Here is a 17958-nt window from a genome sequence, read left to right as displayed (position 1 = left end):
GGAAAGGACAGGAGGATGCCAGTTTAGCCACAAGGAAAGGCCTGTGCCAGCAGCGCGTCAGTCCTTCCTCTCCTCAAAGGTTTCCGTGGTCCCACCTCTACCCCTCTTCCCTCACACCCCTGCTGCCCTAGGAGGAGCTCTTAGCCAGGTACTGCCACTTCATTGACATCTTCAAGAGATGCACATGTTGCCCTCCACTTGCCTGATACATCCCATAATCTGTGCCACAGCTCCCAGTGATACTGAGTCCTCTCGCTGCTCCAGCCCTGAGCTATCAAACAGACCTGGCTGTCCTAACCCTACTCGGTGCCCCCTTTTCAGCACATCATTGCAAAGGTTGGGGAAGAAATCCCGCTTCCCCAGACAGATAGGCATGATTCATGGCCCACGGAGCAGGCAGCCCTCCTAATTCGAAGGCCTGGAGTAGGTGTGTGCTTGGCCTTCTTAAAACAGATTCTCATTTTTGTGTCAGCATCTCTTGCTCCTCCACCCCCCACAATGTTTGCTGATTACATCCTTGAAGTGTCACCTGCACATCAAGTTTTTGAGCGTGGCAGCTGAGTCCTGAGCTTGGAGGGAGATCAGGTATACTGGGGAAGAAAAGAAAAGCTTCCTCAGTACAGTCCTGAGAGGGGAAGAAATGAGAGAGAGTATAGAAAATATCTGTCCCTTTGTCTTCCCTTCTCCTTCCATTCAACAGCCAGGCTCTTACCCGATTACCTAACGGTGTGCAATTGCTAATGTTGTGAGAAGTGCTTGGGAGCCACCAGATCAGAATAAAGAGCAGGAAGCGTTATCACTACCTGTTCTGAGTTGAAGTGAGGTGGAGAAACCATGACATAAACCTCAGGACCTGGTAGTGCACCAGTAGCAGTGCATTGATTGCTTCTTGGACTAATGCTGGAGGTGATGCTCACTGGGTACCATTCCCCACATTGCTCCTGCTCACAGAAGGGCTGTGAGGTATGTCTCCCTGGTCGTGTATATGCAGCACTCATACGTGAAATCACCTTGGCCCCCAAAAGTGCTACTAAATAGTGCTAAAACAGGTCCCCTACCTCCATTTGAATGACATAAACTGAAAATTTGGCTGCTTTGGGAGTAGATAGCACTTTTCTGCCTGAATGCAAGTTGTTTACCTCACAATCCATAATGGATCCTAAAAAAATACAGTTTTATTTTTCTTACAGGCATCTAGCTAATGGATGAAGTAATGTAGTGAGGCTATTGTATTTCATTCAATAGCCTATATGTAGATTTGTTGTGAAGGATAAAATGTTCCCTCTTCAAACACTAACCATGGGAGTGCAGTCTACCGCTGACCTTGTGCGTTGTGCTGTGTGCAGCTAACAATACAAGCGCAGACTATAGGCAATGCGAACACAGAAATGTTTGTTTGAATAGCAGAGACTTCCTCCATAGCGCATGTGCCAATCTTTGCCTGTGTATAAGGTACAATTATTCACAGTTTTTAAGGTTTGAATGAATACCTCTGATTTCTGACTGTCCTGAAAAAAAAAATGGTTGTTTGTAACTTGCCATGTATGAATATTTGGGCTTAAAATATTTCAGAACCACAAGCTCCCACTCCTCTTCGTGTATGGGTATATGTGCTTCCACTAACAACAGTCCGTGGTCTTCCTTCTCTCCCCCCAGAAACAGTTTTATTTCTGAAGGGTAACAATCAGCATCCATGCAGGCTTTTAAAGCTAATGTTTCTAATTATGGGTGAAGTGAGTTCTGTTGATAACCTGTAAAACATTTTCATAACTTATGAGGTGCAAAAAGATTAGCTGAAGTTACGATGGTATTATTCTGTGCTGTCAGCGTATTAATAGAGCGCGCTAATGGAGCTGTTCTCCCATCTCAGTGGGATGGGATCCACCTCATTTCGTTAACCACCTGAGAGTTAGATATCTTGTCTAGGCTGGTTGTTCAGGATCTTTCTGAAGCCTCTGCACAGTGTTAGACATCTCAGGGAATGACTAGTCTCATACTAATGCTGATATCCAGATGGATGGAAGGAATAATCTGTCTCCTGCAGATGCCAGTCACCCTCGGGGTGCACCTTCAGGGGACGGCGAGACTAAGCCCCTAACTTGTAGCTGGCTAAATGTAGCTCAGAAGCTGTACTCCGATTAATTAACAAATTAATGAGTGTGTCAGTGGACTGGGGCTACACGAGGCAAGTCCTTAGTACTCAGTAGAACAGGAATGTTTCCTGAACAGACATCAGTTCCTGTCCTTCTACATTCCCCTAAAAGCCAGGCTCCTCAGAAGGGAACTGCCTGACAATTTCACTCTGCTCTGGCTTCAGTGCAGACCACAGGGGGTTCCGCCTGATATAAACGTGGAAGGAAAGTACCAGAGATGATACCGTGGCTGATTTCAGCACAATTAGAACCACCTTTTCATTCTTACCCAGAGGAAATATAGTCACAGATACTGTGCCCTAAGACGTATGGTGTAAGCATAAGACATTTCGGGTCTTACTTATCAGGTAAGTAAGTATAAGGTATGAAGAGAATAGGCCTGAATTTCTTACAGTTCTAACACCACAAAGTTCTTACAGTTTTAACACCACAAAGAATTGAAGTATGTTCCAGTAAGGGAATAAAGGACCTGCCACTGCCCAACCAAGGACCGTTACATGATATTGTGGAAGAACTTAGTCCTTACTCCTTTATTTCCTATTTTTAGAATGTCCCTGATGTTTCCTTTGGTGCTCCTTCCGTGAGATTCCCATCAGGCCAGTGGAGGGCACCGGCTCAGATGAAATCGTACAGATCCAGCACTAGCTCTGTGCCCTCTGGCTCTTCTCGGCCCCTAGGCGATGTCTCACCACAAGCCATTAATGGCAGCAGTGCAGCCCTGCTGCTTTGCACATACATAGGCGTGCAGAGATGAATAAGATCCTATAAAGATACTCAGTGTCTAATTTCAGACATCTGACTTGGGTGTTAGAGATAAATGGCTAGAACCCCCTAAAGCTCCTTGTAAAATCAGTGGAGAAGGATTTGAAAAGATGGTAATTCGTGCCAGGCAGGATCCTAACTTAGCTCTTCTGAATCTGGAAGAGCTAATCACTGCAGAAGGAGCCTAGGAACATGACCCACTAAACTTGGATGCCCAAGATGTCTCACATGAGTCAGTGTGAATAAGAAATGATGCATTAAGACTTTATTAGTATCTGACAGCCTTTTGATCATGGCATGGAGTGGAGATGTGAAGGTGGGATCAGTGCCAGCCTGTCTGACTCTGGGTTTGTTCCAGAACATGTCAGCTCATGGTGTCCTGCAGCCGCCTCTCCACAGGCCTCTTCCTCCTTTAATTGATAGGCACAACCCTACAAGTATTAAAACTGTGCATCCCTCTGTTGAAGTTTAATTTATCTAATTTTCTAAAAATAAAGATTTCCTATTTCGTCTTTGCCAAGATAAAACTCTTTCTTCCACAAACCCCATCCCACTGCCCTTCTCTCTGAGCAGCAGAAGTCTCTCAGGCCTCACAGGAGAAATTTTCCTCCAAATTGGTTCGTATCTACAATCTCCACACTCAAAATCTTCCTCTCTGGGAACAGCATCTTCTCGAGCCCATGCTGGAAGCCTTCAAGCTTCTGTAGGCCGTGTCCACCTGAGGCCATCCAACAGAATTTGCACAGCTCAAATGCAATTTGTGGTGCAGTTTTGGCTACCTGCTTTCTGCCTGCAGCTCTGTTGTCTGTGGCTTTCGCTTCAGGCCCCGTAGGTGTAAAATCTTCCAGAATAATCCTCTCACAAGAGGTTGCCTGCTCCTCAGGTAGGCACCAATGGCTGCTGCTGTCCTGCGTCGCCCTGATGGGGCACTGCTCTCCTTTATGACTGGTACGATCAGAACCTTGCAATGATTTTTCTTGATTATCTAATGCAGAATTTATTTTGTGTGAAGCAGGGGGAGCCTGGGGAGGGGTGTAGAAGGGAAGGCACCCAGGAAAACCTCAGTAAGTGTGTTTAGAGGGATGGTATTCCTGCAACGAGCTCTGTTTGACTGGTGGAAAATGTCTTCTTCATTGATAGTAGCTAATGCAAAACACACCGCCTGCAGCTTTTTATTTTAATGTAGACATCTGAAAGTGACTGTATGATGGAGGGAGAAAGAGAAAGGTTATGTGTCTTCGCAGGCCCAAAATGGCAGTATAATGAATATAAAAGCTATCCTCTCCTCCTCTAATATATTCACTCACCATTCCACCCTCTTTTCTAGTGACTGTAAACAACATTTGTCATCAGCAATGGGCTACTTTTCATTATAAAACTGATCTGGAAACTACATTTTTATTTCATGTACATCAGCGGCGACGGGGGAAGAAACAGGCAAGGGGAAAATATATGTCGCTTGCAGGAGAGGGACCTGGGACAAGTGTTGCCTGTGCAATTCTGGGGATCATTCATAAGTCTGGCCTCCAAGACAGAAGATGGTCTAATGCCTCATTAAATCCTACTGAGCCAACGATGATGTATCATACCCTTTCAATCTTCAACTAAGTAATGCAGTTTAAAAAAACTAATTTGCACATGTTTAATGCATTCATTAAGCTATTAGTCTTTCAACAAGAGATTTAATAGCAAATTAACAGTTTTTATGAAAGAAAAAACAACAACAAAACTCCCCACTTAGTAGAATTACTTTTGTGTCAGAGCACAATACAGGGTAATGGGCAATTAGGGGTTTCAGAGAGGAGGATGGGAAGATGGGTTTAATTTGTGTTTGGTTTATAATTAGCTGGTGCATGGTGCTTAGAATGAAATGAAGTGGATCCCCTTGGTGGGTAAGACACTGATTTGGCCAGAAAGCACAGGGGCTAATAAAAATGAGGAAGATGATGGTTGGAGCTAAAAGAAATCAGAGGTCCATACCTGAGAAAACGTTTTCATGTTGTATGTCTTTCCATGCTCAAGTCAGACTTCCTTGTGGTCAAACGCTGGAGACTGAGCTTGTGGTGACTTGGCATCAACGCAGGTCTTGCTGGAGCCTCTGGGAGTTATGACACTAGCTGATAGGCCAAGCTTCTTCAAAGCACAAGCGGTTGCTTTGTGCATTGTCTCATCGTAACATGTAAAACTCAGCAGAGTCTGTATTTTAGGCCTGGGCTTAAAGATGAGCAAACTCTTAAGCATTTTGCTTAATGTAGGTGGGTTTGTTTAGGTCCAAAGCCTGAATTTCAGTCTGAATCCTCTTTAGCAGATACATGCCAGTGCAGATGGCTGGCACAGGGGCTATTTTGTGACTTCAGGTTTCCGTAAGTCCCTTAAAAAATATGTAAATCAATCAATCAATCAATCAATCAAATCCTTAATGAGAATACTGAAATACAGGGGAAAAAAATTCCGAGAGAGAATGAAGAATTGCAAACTCAAGTTGTTATCTGAACTTACTGAAAATAAGTATAATCCATTCCTTGAAAAGGAAACAAAGAAGTCGAGCTGTGCTTGTTTGCTTGTTTATTTTTAAATGCTATTTCTAAGTTTTCTGTTTCTTTGAAAAGACAGTTGACAGAATATTGAACACCAAATCCACAGGATTCTTGGGCTTTCTTTTTTTTTTTTTCCAGATAAACTTTAGAATTTTTTTTCCTATCAGAAAAATTCTTTAAGGGATCCTACACTGAGCTTTGATTTTCAGCTGGAGAGAGACAGAAAGAGAGAATGGTATAAAATCAATTTCTTAGAGGTCTGAAGAATCATAAATACAGTTTGAATCAATAGCCTGTGTGTGAGAGTTTGTGTGTCTTCCCTCACACACATCTATTCAAATAACTGCTTTCCCATATTCAAATCCTTGCTTTCCAGCGTGGAATATTAGTGTAAAGCAATGGATCTTGGATATAAATCTGCTTTTCCAAGACTTCTCTCTGCATAGAGGATTCCCTCCTCTCACTGATACTGCTTTTATGTAGCTACAATTGCATTGGCATTCAGGACAGGAAAAGAGCCCTTATAAAAAAGCACTTTTGTGCAAACTTTGTGGGCTTTAAGCACCAACCTAAAATTAAGCAGACGCTTAAGCCCAATCACGTGTAGGCAATGCAGCCACATCTCAGTGTCCTTCAATCTCTGCAGGCAAGGCCACGTTAATTCCTTGCATCACCACAGACTCCAAGAGGAGTTTGGCAGCGTAACGATTCGGTAGGATCCTTAGGGCTCGAGGCTGAATGTATTTGCATCCAGATGCATTGTGTTCTGAATGCCGTTGTTCCAATATTTACCCAAGGTAATGGATAGTAGTAATAAGACTTTGCACTTCAGGAAGGGACGCTCAGAATTAACAAACTGGAAGTGTGCCTTGGCTGCGGGAGCTCCAGGTAAACATGGGTTACTCACAGCTTTTTTTAAGTGGGAGGTTCTTGGCTGTGTTTAGCGATAAAGCAGAGGTAAGGGGTGCATGGCCCAGCAGAGGAGGTTCCTGGGTCCTGGAACATGGGCTGTTACGGATGTGTATTAGTGCCAGAGGGTTTCCTGCTTTTTGCTACAGCTTTTTAGATGTGCTGCTGAAACATCACAGGAACTTGGGCTTATATATCTCTAGGCTAGAGGCTGCTGACTGCTTGGTCCCACAGCAGCAGACGTAATCCTTGCTCTCAGTGTTATCCTGAACACACGCTTCTGCAGCGACTGCTGCCAGCTCCTTCTCTCCACCTCCTTCAAGCTAAATGCTATTTTCCCACTGGCTCCCCTTCCCCATATTCACTGCTCGAGTTCAGGGGCTCGGGGTGGGCTTCACCCCACTGCTGCCCAGGCCCAGGCCCAGGCCCAGGCCCAGGCCCAGGCCACGCTCCTCTGCCAGGCTGCTGCCTCTGAATTTTGTCGTGTCAGGTTTTATCCTGTTGAGCAGCTTGGTGTGTGGGCTGCTGCCTGCTCTCTAAAAGCTTCTGAGATATTTGTGGCTGCTCTGCTTGTTCTGATTCGGTTGGAACAAAAATAATTACTCAAGAGATGGAAAAAAATGCATATATGTATGTGTATATTGAGAAAATGTTTCTGAAGTGCACCACAGGACTGCACTGTGTTTTAAAGGGAGATGTTAATATGGTAACTGTTCTGTTCTCGAGGCACAGTGAGGGTCCTGTATGAGGAAAGTACCATGAGAGAGTCTTTGAATTTTGGAAATTACACCAGAATCACAACTCTGCCCTAGAATTTATTTAAACTGTCTTGCGTATACTGGGATGCAATGGTGATGGAGCAAGCCTCCTGCAGGCTTGTGAGGGAACAGTATATGGTCAGAGGGCTGATCAGATCCTGTAAATGAATGTTGCACATGTAATATTGAATAGTTCTTCTATCTGGTCTTCAACTTGCTGGGATTAATTTCACCTATGCAGAGAACTATGTGCAGGGAATCTGCGGCTTCTGCTATACCTGGGTGTAAGGGCTGATAAGGCAGATGTGCAAATTTCCCTAGTTGCCCTGGTGCTATGGCTGAAGATATTTTAAATCATTCCGCCCTCAAATCAAAGAAATGTTTCAAACTTAATCTGTGAACACTCTGAGCTGGATTTAGGGGTGAAATTTGCCTAATGTACATCCTCAAAACCCAGTTTAGGAGGTTTCAATGAAGTTTCAGCTTCAGCAGTGGGTCACATTACACAAATTAAATTCTCCCAGTCTTGAGTGAACCTGCCTATCACTTTGCCTCTGAGAGATCAGCAGCAAGAGCGATTGCACACACATGTCTAGGAAATCTGTCTACCTGTTATCCCTCCCCTTTGAAGCACAGCAAAAAGCTGGGGCTAGCACAGCCAGTCTGTTGTAATTGAATTTCCCTGCCTTGTGTGTTATATTTTATCAGGCTGGGCTCTTTCGGCTTGCAGTGATGACTTGGAGGTATTTGCATTGCACAGGGCTGCTGAGGAGAGTGGTTGAAAAATGGTGTGAAAACGCTGATAAATAGTTCTAAATGAAAGCAATTTTAGCAAGAGAGCCCGTAGGCGGCCTTAGTCTCCTTTTTGGTGATTGTAACACTCCAAAGATAGAGCTTCCAGCAGCAATGGGCACACACAGACAGAGCTGTGGCTTTGCTTTGCCTCACTATTGTTTGAGTCCAGCTGGATCAATTTATTGGCCAGATTAAAGCCCCTGCATCTGCTGCACACCCATTCATGGCTTTCTTCTGCCCTACTAATGGCAAGTAGGTGAAAGAATTTGGAGCTGTCAGCCATGGAGGACACAGCTTTTGGTCTTCACACTCATCCACCACTTGCACCAAAGGTAAAGGCAATAGCAGCCTCTCACCGGTGCACCTTATTCCCGGAGCTAACATTTTAGGGGCCAGCTGACATCCTGCCTTGCTCAGGCCCTGGGCTGCTTACCTGTGCCTGCAGCCTGGCTGTCTCTGAGCCTGGTGCAAGGGATGTGGGAGGCTGCAGAGCTGATATTTCAGGGGGTCACCACTGATGGAAACTAAGCTCATCCCCAGGTTGTGATTATTTGATATTAACATTCAGACCCATTTTTAAGTTATTTTAAGATGTTTTTAATATGAAAATAAAAAGCTAAGTGATTCCTAGGCTTGCATTAACGGAAGGAAGAGATAGAAACCTAAAGCTAAAAGTACTCTTTTTTTTTTTTTTTTCATCTCCAAGTACATATGGAAATAGCTCACTCCAGCCCCTTGTACTTAAGGATCCATTTGTGCTGCTGCCTCAGCTCCTCCTGTGGAAGGCAGCAAGTTGAAAGAGTGATTTAGACACTGTTAACGCAAACGAGAGGAGACAGGCCAGTACTTAGCACGACAGGCTCCTCAGAAAGTTTAGACAGGGAGAAGCTGTTTCTTTTCTCTCTGTCGTTTCCCCTTTGCAGCCTGCAGATGAGAATTTCATAGTAGAATAATTCAAGGAGAAGGAACCCCTAGGTAATTCGGCTCCAGTCATCCGGCAGTCCTTAAACTCCCCAGTCTTTGTGGATCAGCTATGTGTATGCTAGCAGATGCTGTGCATTAGTACATTTAATAGAAAGGAAATTGTCCAGAATGAGTGACAATGCATATTCTAAATATCCAATAAAAGTATTCAACAGAGGAATTCAGGAAACACAAAAATGAAAGGGGCTGAAGGGTGATGTCTCTGCTCAATTGTATTGTGTATTCTAAAATGCTCCATGCTAAATTAGTGGGTTTGATGGAGGTACTGGAGAGTAAAGTGAAATGGCTTATCCATGCAGCAAGCTGGCTGACCGCTGCATGGTCTGACATTAAAAGGTACTCACCTTCAACGTATAAAAGCAAATGGGAATTCAGATCCATAAGGCCTGAATTAAAATCGAATGTAGATCACAGATTTTTCCCCACTGATAACACCAGTTAAATCTAGATTTTTGTATGTGCATTTCAGTTTAAGATCATGAGACAAGAAATGGCTTTATCTACTAAAGTAAAAGCTATCTTTGTGCAGAACACTAGGGGAAAAAAAAAAGCCATTCTCTGCTTTACATGCTCAAAATGTATTTTGGGTAAACTTATATAACTCGTGGATAAATTCTTTCTGATGGCTTCCCTTTACAGGAATGAATCTGACCTCAGTATTCAACAATATGTTTTCCAGATAAACTTGGCCCACGTTACATCATCCATCCTTTGGGTATACTGCAGAAATCACTCCAGCTCTCTTCAGCACCCTGGGCAGCACGTGGACTTCTAATTGTAGTGAGTAACCTTTTTTATTTTTATTTTTTCCTTTTCTGGAAGTTCTGAGGCATAAGATCATTCTCCTAATCCTAGAAATAACTCTTTTTTTTTTTTTATTGTGACTGACTACATTAACACAAGTGAATTGGCTTGAGGTTCTAGGATAAAGGCTATCTATTGTGTAATTCTCTGTATTAAAGCCATCAGACAACTATGTGGATTCTGAAAGTCAGAAGGATAAATGTCTTGTGACAAAGGAAGAATCAAAGGTTTCCAGATACCCACTTAGGTTATGAGTAGACCTATAAAGAAAGGGACTGATCAGCAATGAGAACAACATCTCAGATGAGCTGTGGGGATAAAGTGAGAATTGCAAAATGTCAAGGTTTTAATTTCCTTGCAAAGGAAATTCTTTGCAGAGGAAATTAAAACAAACAGTAGAAATTCCTTGCCCATAGAAATAAGGAGAATGTAATGAGAGAAGAAATACTGACGCCATGCAGGAAGAATGGCCCCAAGTTTAAAAGTAATCTTTGTTTGTCCTCAAAACAAAATGAATAATTTTCTTTCAATTTCAATAAGGATGTTGATAATAACCATGGCATAAAGGTGGGACACGAATGGAAAGAAGTGTATGGACATTTAAATTATTATAGCTGAGGTAGAAGTAAAATTCAAACTGCTTGATATAATGATAATGAGAGGAACAAATTGCTTTTACTTCTGATATCTGAAAGGCCTGTTTTACAGAATATTGGTTCAGTAGCAGGTTGATACTATATAATGGAAGAATTGTAAGCATGGCATGTGTATTTTAGAGGAAAAAAAATGATCAAGGCATTTGTAAGTCTATTAGTGTGACCTCTGTAGTATGCAAAAACACCTTTGAAAGACAAAATTAATTAGAACAGCGTAAGGTGGATCACAACTCTTTCTCCAAGAAAAGGCTGCAAAAGAATGATGTGGTATCTTGCTTTGAGAAGGTAGCTATTTTCCAGCTGGTTGTTGTACTTTAGATCTGAATCCAAATAAGCTAGAAACACTTGATACATGCAATATGAAAAATACTCATTGAGACATTAGTAGGTGAAATGAAGTCAGATAAGAAGAGTGCTACCAAAAGAGATGAGTTCTTCGAGAAAGGAAGTATTTCAGTGGGGGTGGTTGGTAATAAAAGTGTTCAAGGGCCAGTCCTGTCAGATGCAATTTCATATTTTCATTAATAATGGAATTTGTCACAAAATACCAGTGACAAGTGATGTTGGATAGAGCTGGTGTAAACTCAGTGGAATTTGCTTGTGCTAGGGTACTGGTAAGCACTGGACAAGTGAACTGAGAAATCTGTGTAGGAGACCAGTGTTTATGAGACGGAGAAATATCTGGATAAGTTAGATGACCTTAGAAAAGACCACTGAGGCATCAGCATGTGATGGAACTGCTGAAAAGGCAAGTTCTAAGATACCTCATGCCTTGTATCTCTAATAAAGCAAGAGAAAGCAAATATTTCTGTATAAGTACCTGGTATACCTTCAGCTGTAATGCTAAGTGCAGTTCTAGACACCCTTGTCCGATGCAGAGTATTTCAGAGAAGAGCAGGTTCTGGGAAGGAGTGATAGGATAATCAAGTGGACGGGGAGTCAAAGGCTTGGATTTTTAAGAGAAATAAATAATTGCTGTTGCTAAATGAGTGAGGGGTTTGTGGAGGATAAGAGGAATAGAAGGATTCATAGTGCCGGGGAAGGAGACAATTTGTTAAGCTCAAGGGTAGCACTGACACAAGAACAAAGGAATGTCAACTAGCCATGATTAAATTTAAGCTGAAAAATGCAGACATTCTGACTTCTCCAAGTCAGAAGGGAGAGCTCTTCTGCAAAGCCTCTCAAGGGTGGAGGAAACTTGAGATTCATCCCACCTAACTTTAGACACTTGATGAAGGTACTTACCTTAGGGTTTTAGTCATACTAGACTCCCCTATAATTAATGTAAAGAGCCTCCTCCAGACTGTGACTCAGATTTAGGTGCATTGAATCACCTCGGAGATGTTTCCCTTGCATTGACCCGAGGTCCAAGGTAACTAGTACCTACTGCTGAAACCTGGGTTAAGTCCCTAAAATATGATGGGTGGATCTCCAAGTGGAAAGGACCAATTAGTTGTTAGATGAAGAATGATTAAGAGATCATATGGAATGAAACCTGCCAGAGCAAAGACAAAGCTTGGAAAACCCAGTTATAATTTAGACCACTCTGATATTTCAAAGTTCCTACATACAGATATCATTTTGGATACCCTTACAGCCTACTTTTACTTGCATTTAAGGCCCCAAAATAATTCAAAAGGTGGGTTATTCTTTACTATTTCTTTATTATTCACGCTATACTTTATTTTCTTCAGAATCACGTACAGACTCTGGATTCTGCGTCGAATTATAACATGGTCTCAGGTGGGAAGTTGAGTTCTGGGAAGAAAGATGAGTTGTGCCTACTGCCTGTGGGCAGTAGGTTTTGTCTCTGCTGGAGAAGAGGCAGGATTACCAACTTCCAGCCCTTTGAAATCAAGTTGAGATTTAGTGCCACAAATGTACTTAATTTTGGGTAAATCGATGCGTTCTTTACTAGCATGCGTGAAGCTGTCAGGATCTTTGGGGATTGTTATCCCATCCCCTCACTATTTTACAGTGTATTGTGACTTTCTCTATGAGATATAGTAGGGTGAATACATTAGCAGGTCTTCTGTTGTACGCTAGTTGTTATATCTGGATTGTAAAGAAATTACTCTTTATTCTCACTAGCATATGAAGATCAAACCTCTGCGACTATGTTTTTCAAAGTGCAACATTTAAATGCCTCTTTCCAGGCCTCTCGCTAATCTTTTTCTCCATTTCATGAAGTGGTGGTAATTTGAAGACATTTTAAAGTACTCAAGAAAGAAAGCTGGAAGTGGAGGTTTGAAGGTGACACGGCCTCCAGTGAGGGAGAGGAGGAGGAGAGGGAAGCTCGATAACGCTGCCCTTCCAGGGATTCTGCCATTAACTGCATTATTTTTCTAAGCTCATTAAATAACCCTTAGAACTGTGAAAAGGTCAAGAGAGAGGGGAAGGAGCTGAAGCTGCCTGTGGATTTTGGTGGTGCTGCAATTTCCTAAGCAAGCAAAAGGAGGAATGAGCGCGGGGGGAATGTTGAAGAGGCAATGAAGGAGGGAAGTGGAGAGAAGTGTTGTTTTTTCTGTTGATCCTTTTTCTTGGAGCGTTTCCACCCCCCTCCCTCTGAAGGCAGTAATAGGTTTTGCTGGAGATGCTGAAAGCTCCAGATGAGGCTTTTGGCAAATTTTGTCTTTTCTCTCTCCCCCGTTTGCTTCCTCTTTCTCCCCACAGGTGCATTTCACGGGCTTGCCTCTGTGCTGGGGAGAAAGCAGGTCATGTGGAAAGAAGGCGGCCAAGTGCAGAGACCCAAAGAGAGAAATGATCACGGGGAAAATTACGGGTTGTTTCCTCACTGTTCACCTGCCTTGAGTGGTTCACTTAATTAACAATGCAAGTGTGAGCTGACAGATTTGGCAGGGAACAATAATGCAGTGGGAGGTGATGGAAAGTAGTCTTGCTGGGAAAGTTGTTCCTGATTTATAAATACACCTGATTATTACAGAGTCGCCCGTTAATGACTCTGTAGTTTATAGCAACATTCCCTGTTCCCAACCCTTGTTTTCATGGTGTTATGCAAAGGTGGCAGAATTTGTCTCTGGGAGCTGAAATTCATCTTGCAGAACAGCTTTGTTTTCATCCATTGAGCATTTAAAAAACAAAACAGAAAAAAACCTGCCTGGTTTCCTGTGTGCACGGGAGTCAGCTAAAGGTAGAGTTTGGCCTGCAAACATAGGAAATGTCTCAGTTTTCTTCTTGGAACAGAAGATGGGTCCCGGGAGGCACCAGGCTCAGTTTTGTTGTGTCCTTGGCTCTTAAAGCCAGCACAGCGTCCAGCTGAAAAGAGGCCTGGTTCTGGTCTCCTTAGTCTGACGAAGATCAGGTGCTGCTCCACCAAGTCAGGAAATTACACTGGTGGAATAAAACCAGCAGGAAATCAGATGAGAAACCAGCCAAGCAGTTGAAAACTAGGACATTTAAACTCGAATGTATGTTATTTTCCCGTAAAATTAAAGGCATTATAGATGGAAACATAACCCACCATCTAAATATTAATGCTTTGTAAAGTTTGGATGTAAACTCTGTAATTTGGGCCAATGTCTAACAGGGAAAGGAATTGAGCTGGCTTTGCTGAGCCAAGGGAGAAACTCCACGCAATCAGGCAAAGCAGACTAATGATCTGCAGCTTTCTCTGCCCAAGCTGTTTCTCCAGTTTCATGGCTGATAGGGATTGCTGGCAGTCCTTGTCACAGGCTGCAGGAGATCTGGCCCCCGGAAAGTCCTCGTATTTGGATCAGACTCAGTGCTGGGTCCCTCGTTCGTGTCTGCTCCTGGATTTGCTTTGGCTGGAGCTCTCGGGAGGCCGTGCAGAAGCAGCTTATCCTGCGAGCTCTCCCCACGCCAGTCTCCCATCCAAATCCCAGCGTAGCTCTGTGGTAGCTGCTCTCTGGAGGAGCCACCTGCTGCTGCTCACAGCAGCCAACAAGCTGTGGTCGTCCACGGGCCAGCTCAGAGACGCGGTCCGTGCCATGGCACAGGTACCATCGTGTCTCGCCTTCCGCTGGCCGCTCTCCGTGGGCTGAGAATTGGTTTCTGGTTGCTCTAAAAGCCGGACCCTCATTAGGAACACCACATGCGGAAAGGCAGTTTGTTACTTTTTAATGGGTGCGACTTCTAAGCCACATTACAGGACATACAGAGTTGTCTCTGCAAGTCAGAAACCTTCCAAAGAGGTTATTGCAAGGAAGAATTTCAGGCAGGTACAGAGGTGAAGGTCTCCAAACCCACCAATGCTGTGCGAGCCTTGGACATGAGAAGCAGGCTGATCTATTTGCAAATCTCTCCCTTAGCTGCTGCAGTCAAATTCCCCTGAGCAAAGAAAATGTCTCCTTTTAATTGGCTGCTGTTTCTTAACTTCTGAACGGTAACATCCAAAGCGAAACAAACAAACAAAACCTAAACAACAACAAAAAGCAAGGTTTCAAACTGAGCTGCTGGAAAAATCAAGGGCAATGCATCCAGAGAAGTGGATGATATTTTAGATACTGTTCGTGATCTTAATATAAGTTGGAGGTAAAATGTGAAACTTGCATGTGGGGTAGTCAGGTGGTAGCAGGACTGCAGGACTGTGATGCATCAATGAGCAAGAACGTTGTTGGGGGTCTCAGCTCAAAGACATTCCCCAGCAAAGCCCATCTTTGTGCAATCCGGACGCTGTTTCTCATCAAGTACACCCTGGCTCCAAATGCAGCATGTGCCACAGGATTTGACACAACGTTGGCCTTCTTCTTCGAAAAGAAGTTACTCAGAAATTCTGCACAAATAAGAATCCAATTCCTTGGATTCTATATGAATAAATACACAGTATTGTGACATTTAAAAATCTTTTTTTTTTTTCCCCTGGCTTTCCAGAGCCAATGAATATAAAGCTTAAATTTCTGCCCTTTGCCTCTGGAAAGCTGGGGGAGCTTGTGTATATTTATCTCAGTGTAGAAACTGTGTGAAAGCTTCATTTGCATCGGTCAGAAACCGAGCAAGATTGTTTTCTAAGGTCAAGGCTATACCTGTCTGGGACTGGGCTTTTGTAACTGGTGTTTCAGTGCAATAAGGTGAATTCACAATATTGCTTATGAGGTCTCAACAGGCTGAGGCTACTCAATTCTTATGAAGAGATTGAGATTAAGGTCAATCAGATTAGGGTGTTCAGCTTTACTTGGCACGGCTGAAAATCCCTTTTTGCACTATTGGCTGCTGAGTTCACAAAGAGGAGAAGAGTGATGTCTCAATGTTAGGACATGCATTTCCCCACCTACAAGCATGTGAGGACACACATAGTCAAGCAGCACATCTGTAAAGCAGGGGAAGTATTTGGCGTGCGCTCCCCTTGGGATTAGCACTTCAGTAAAGCAGCGTGTTGAGCCAGAGTAACACGTCTTTATTTACCGAACAGATTTTGCATGTTCGGTTGTGTGAGTAAGTACAAGACAGAGATGAGCTTCTCTGCAATTGGAACAGTTTCTTTGTCAGCACTACGGCTCCTCCATTTAATTCCACAAATCTGCTGTAATCAGAGTGGCTTCACCCATCAGCTCAGCTGAGAGCGAGTGAGCACGGGAGGAGGAAGCGGCTCTTACTTTCCAGCTCTCTGCGTTCTCAGGCATTGCATCAAAGTGGCATGGAGCCTCCTGGGAAAGGGATTTGCTATAACTCATGTCAGTCCCAGCCACATTATGTTTATGGATATGATAGACTGAACACTGAAATTACCATTTGCACAAATGATCACACAATTCCTTCAGGCCTACTGTGTCCCTTTAATAGTCCAATCTTTCAATAATGAAGTGGAGATCAGTCAGGACTCTCTGGAAATCCCATATTTTTCTTTCATTTCTCTTTTTTTCTCCTCCTTTTTTTGGGCCTTTTTATTGCACACATTATTTTTGCCCTTTCTCGGAGCCAGATCCATTTACCGAGAGGTTTTAAGGGAGATCAGAAATGAGATTCTCAATATTCTGTTAATACTCCAGAACTAGCAACCTGGCAGAGACAATTCATTGCTGCTTGGGGCAATGAGTCATGGAAAACTCTGAAGTTAGAGAACTGCGTACAGAGAAAAGGGATGCTATTCATGAGGCCTCAAAAACCAACACAGTGCAGGAAAGATACTTTAGAGAGCAGGCTTTCCTTACTGACTTAATACTTGTTCTTACACTCCCTGCTCCATCTCCTGCAAGATTTTACTCCGTTTTAGGGTACTTCTTGAGATCAATACACAGTTAACTGATGGCGTTAAAGGCATGAAGTATATTTGTTGCATGGATCAAATGACGAGCTGTACTAATCAAAAAAGAGGGTTTGACCCTCTCAATTTTATTTTCATAAGTGGCTCTACTACAGTTCTATTCACCCGTTTCTCAATGAAAATGTGTCTCTGTGAGAAGCAACAGGACTTTTCCTGAATTTATTTCTTAAGGACTCAGACAGACCCGAGAGGTGTAAGGCAGAGCTAGTAGAAGTGGGCTCTGCAGAATAGGTTAGAATATGACTTAGATTGCTCTAAAGCAGAATAAGTAGAGGTGAGGGAATCTGCCCTTTGAGGACACACTTTGAAGCACTGGGTATGGTGCTTGACCCAGGGCATGGTCTGGAGAGGTGATGGGAGAACTGCTGACAGTGACAGGTGTCTCTGCCAGTTATATTGAGCTAATAATCCAGGGAATTGGGAGCAATAAAGAGATTGGGCCCTAGCAAGGAGCTGTGCTATGTATCCTGATCTGGACTACAGCCTGCAGCACGTGAACCTGATGCGGAGGTGGTGTCAAACCACAAAGCTCCATGGGAGCTGGTGGATGGGACTCTCAGGTGACATAAATCGGGAGGTTTTGATGGAGCTGTACAATGAGAAACTTGGGTCTTGCTGTCTGTATTCAACCCTTTGTTGATTTTTTTTCCATCTTTCTCCTTAACATCTCTTTCTGTCCCCCCACAGTGCTTTACCCTCTTTTCCTCGTCTTCCTTTCCTTTTTTTCTGTACCATATATTTCTTTTCTCTTCCGTTTAGCTCTCTTCTCATTGCTGTGCACCTAGTAGTTTCTTCAACCAAAGCATGTGTATGGTCGTTCTGAGAGCAGATCATGGCCTGAAAATCAAACCTGCCAAAGACGATGGTCAAAGCCATTAGAAAGATTGCAGCTTGAGCGCAGCCCCTCTCCAAACCCTATATGAGAGCACTGAAGTTCCTGTAATTGTGTTGTGTTCGGGAGCAAATTGTGCCTGGAAATCTGTTTGCGAGGCCTTCTCCACAAGGCTCTGCCACGTGCACGAAGCAGCTGCAGGAGCCGGGAAGGTGCACTCAGAACTTCAGCAGTCTCTTGGTGGGGGATTCCACTCCTGAGCTGGAAGCCTCCATCTCCCCACTGCCTCTCCAGTGGTGGGAAGCTGCCGATGTATTTGTTTTTAATTATTTCCCCGTTGCATTCGCTCTGTTTTCTTGCTTACGTTAACACAGCTCTTCTTACTGCCTGCGCTCAGCTGCCTATTTGTCATTTCTGCTGTTTGACGTGTCGTGGTAATCTATGTGCACCCAGCCTGCTGTGCATCGATATTTACTAATGGAGCTTCTTGTATGCAGAGGCTGTTTGCAATAAAAAGATAATGAAGA

General features: G+C 43.4%; 1 long non-coding RNA gene across 9 annotated transcripts in view; it reads left to right on the top strand.

Moving 5' to 3' along the window:
- The window catches only part of LOC106037071 (uncharacterized), a 146914-nt gene that overhangs the window by 26291 nt on the left and 102665 nt on the right, over positions 1-17958 (top strand). For all 9 annotated transcript variants that reach the window (XR_007159323.2, XR_007159315.2, XR_007159320.2 and 6 more), the window contains exon 3: positions 9578-9678. This is a non-coding gene — a long non-coding RNA (uncharacterized lncRNA). The remainder of the gene's footprint in view (positions 1-9577; positions 9679-17958) is intronic.

The sequence above is a fragment of the Anser cygnoides genome, chromosome 20, assembly GCF_040182565.1.
Source record: "Anser cygnoides isolate HZ-2024a breed goose chromosome 20, Taihu_goose_T2T_genome, whole genome shotgun sequence".
NCBI classification, from domain to species: domain Eukaryota; kingdom Metazoa; phylum Chordata; class Aves; order Anseriformes; family Anatidae; genus Anser; species Anser cygnoides.
Note: the sequence above shows the minus strand (reverse complement) of the source record. Positions and strands in the feature narration are given on the sequence as shown.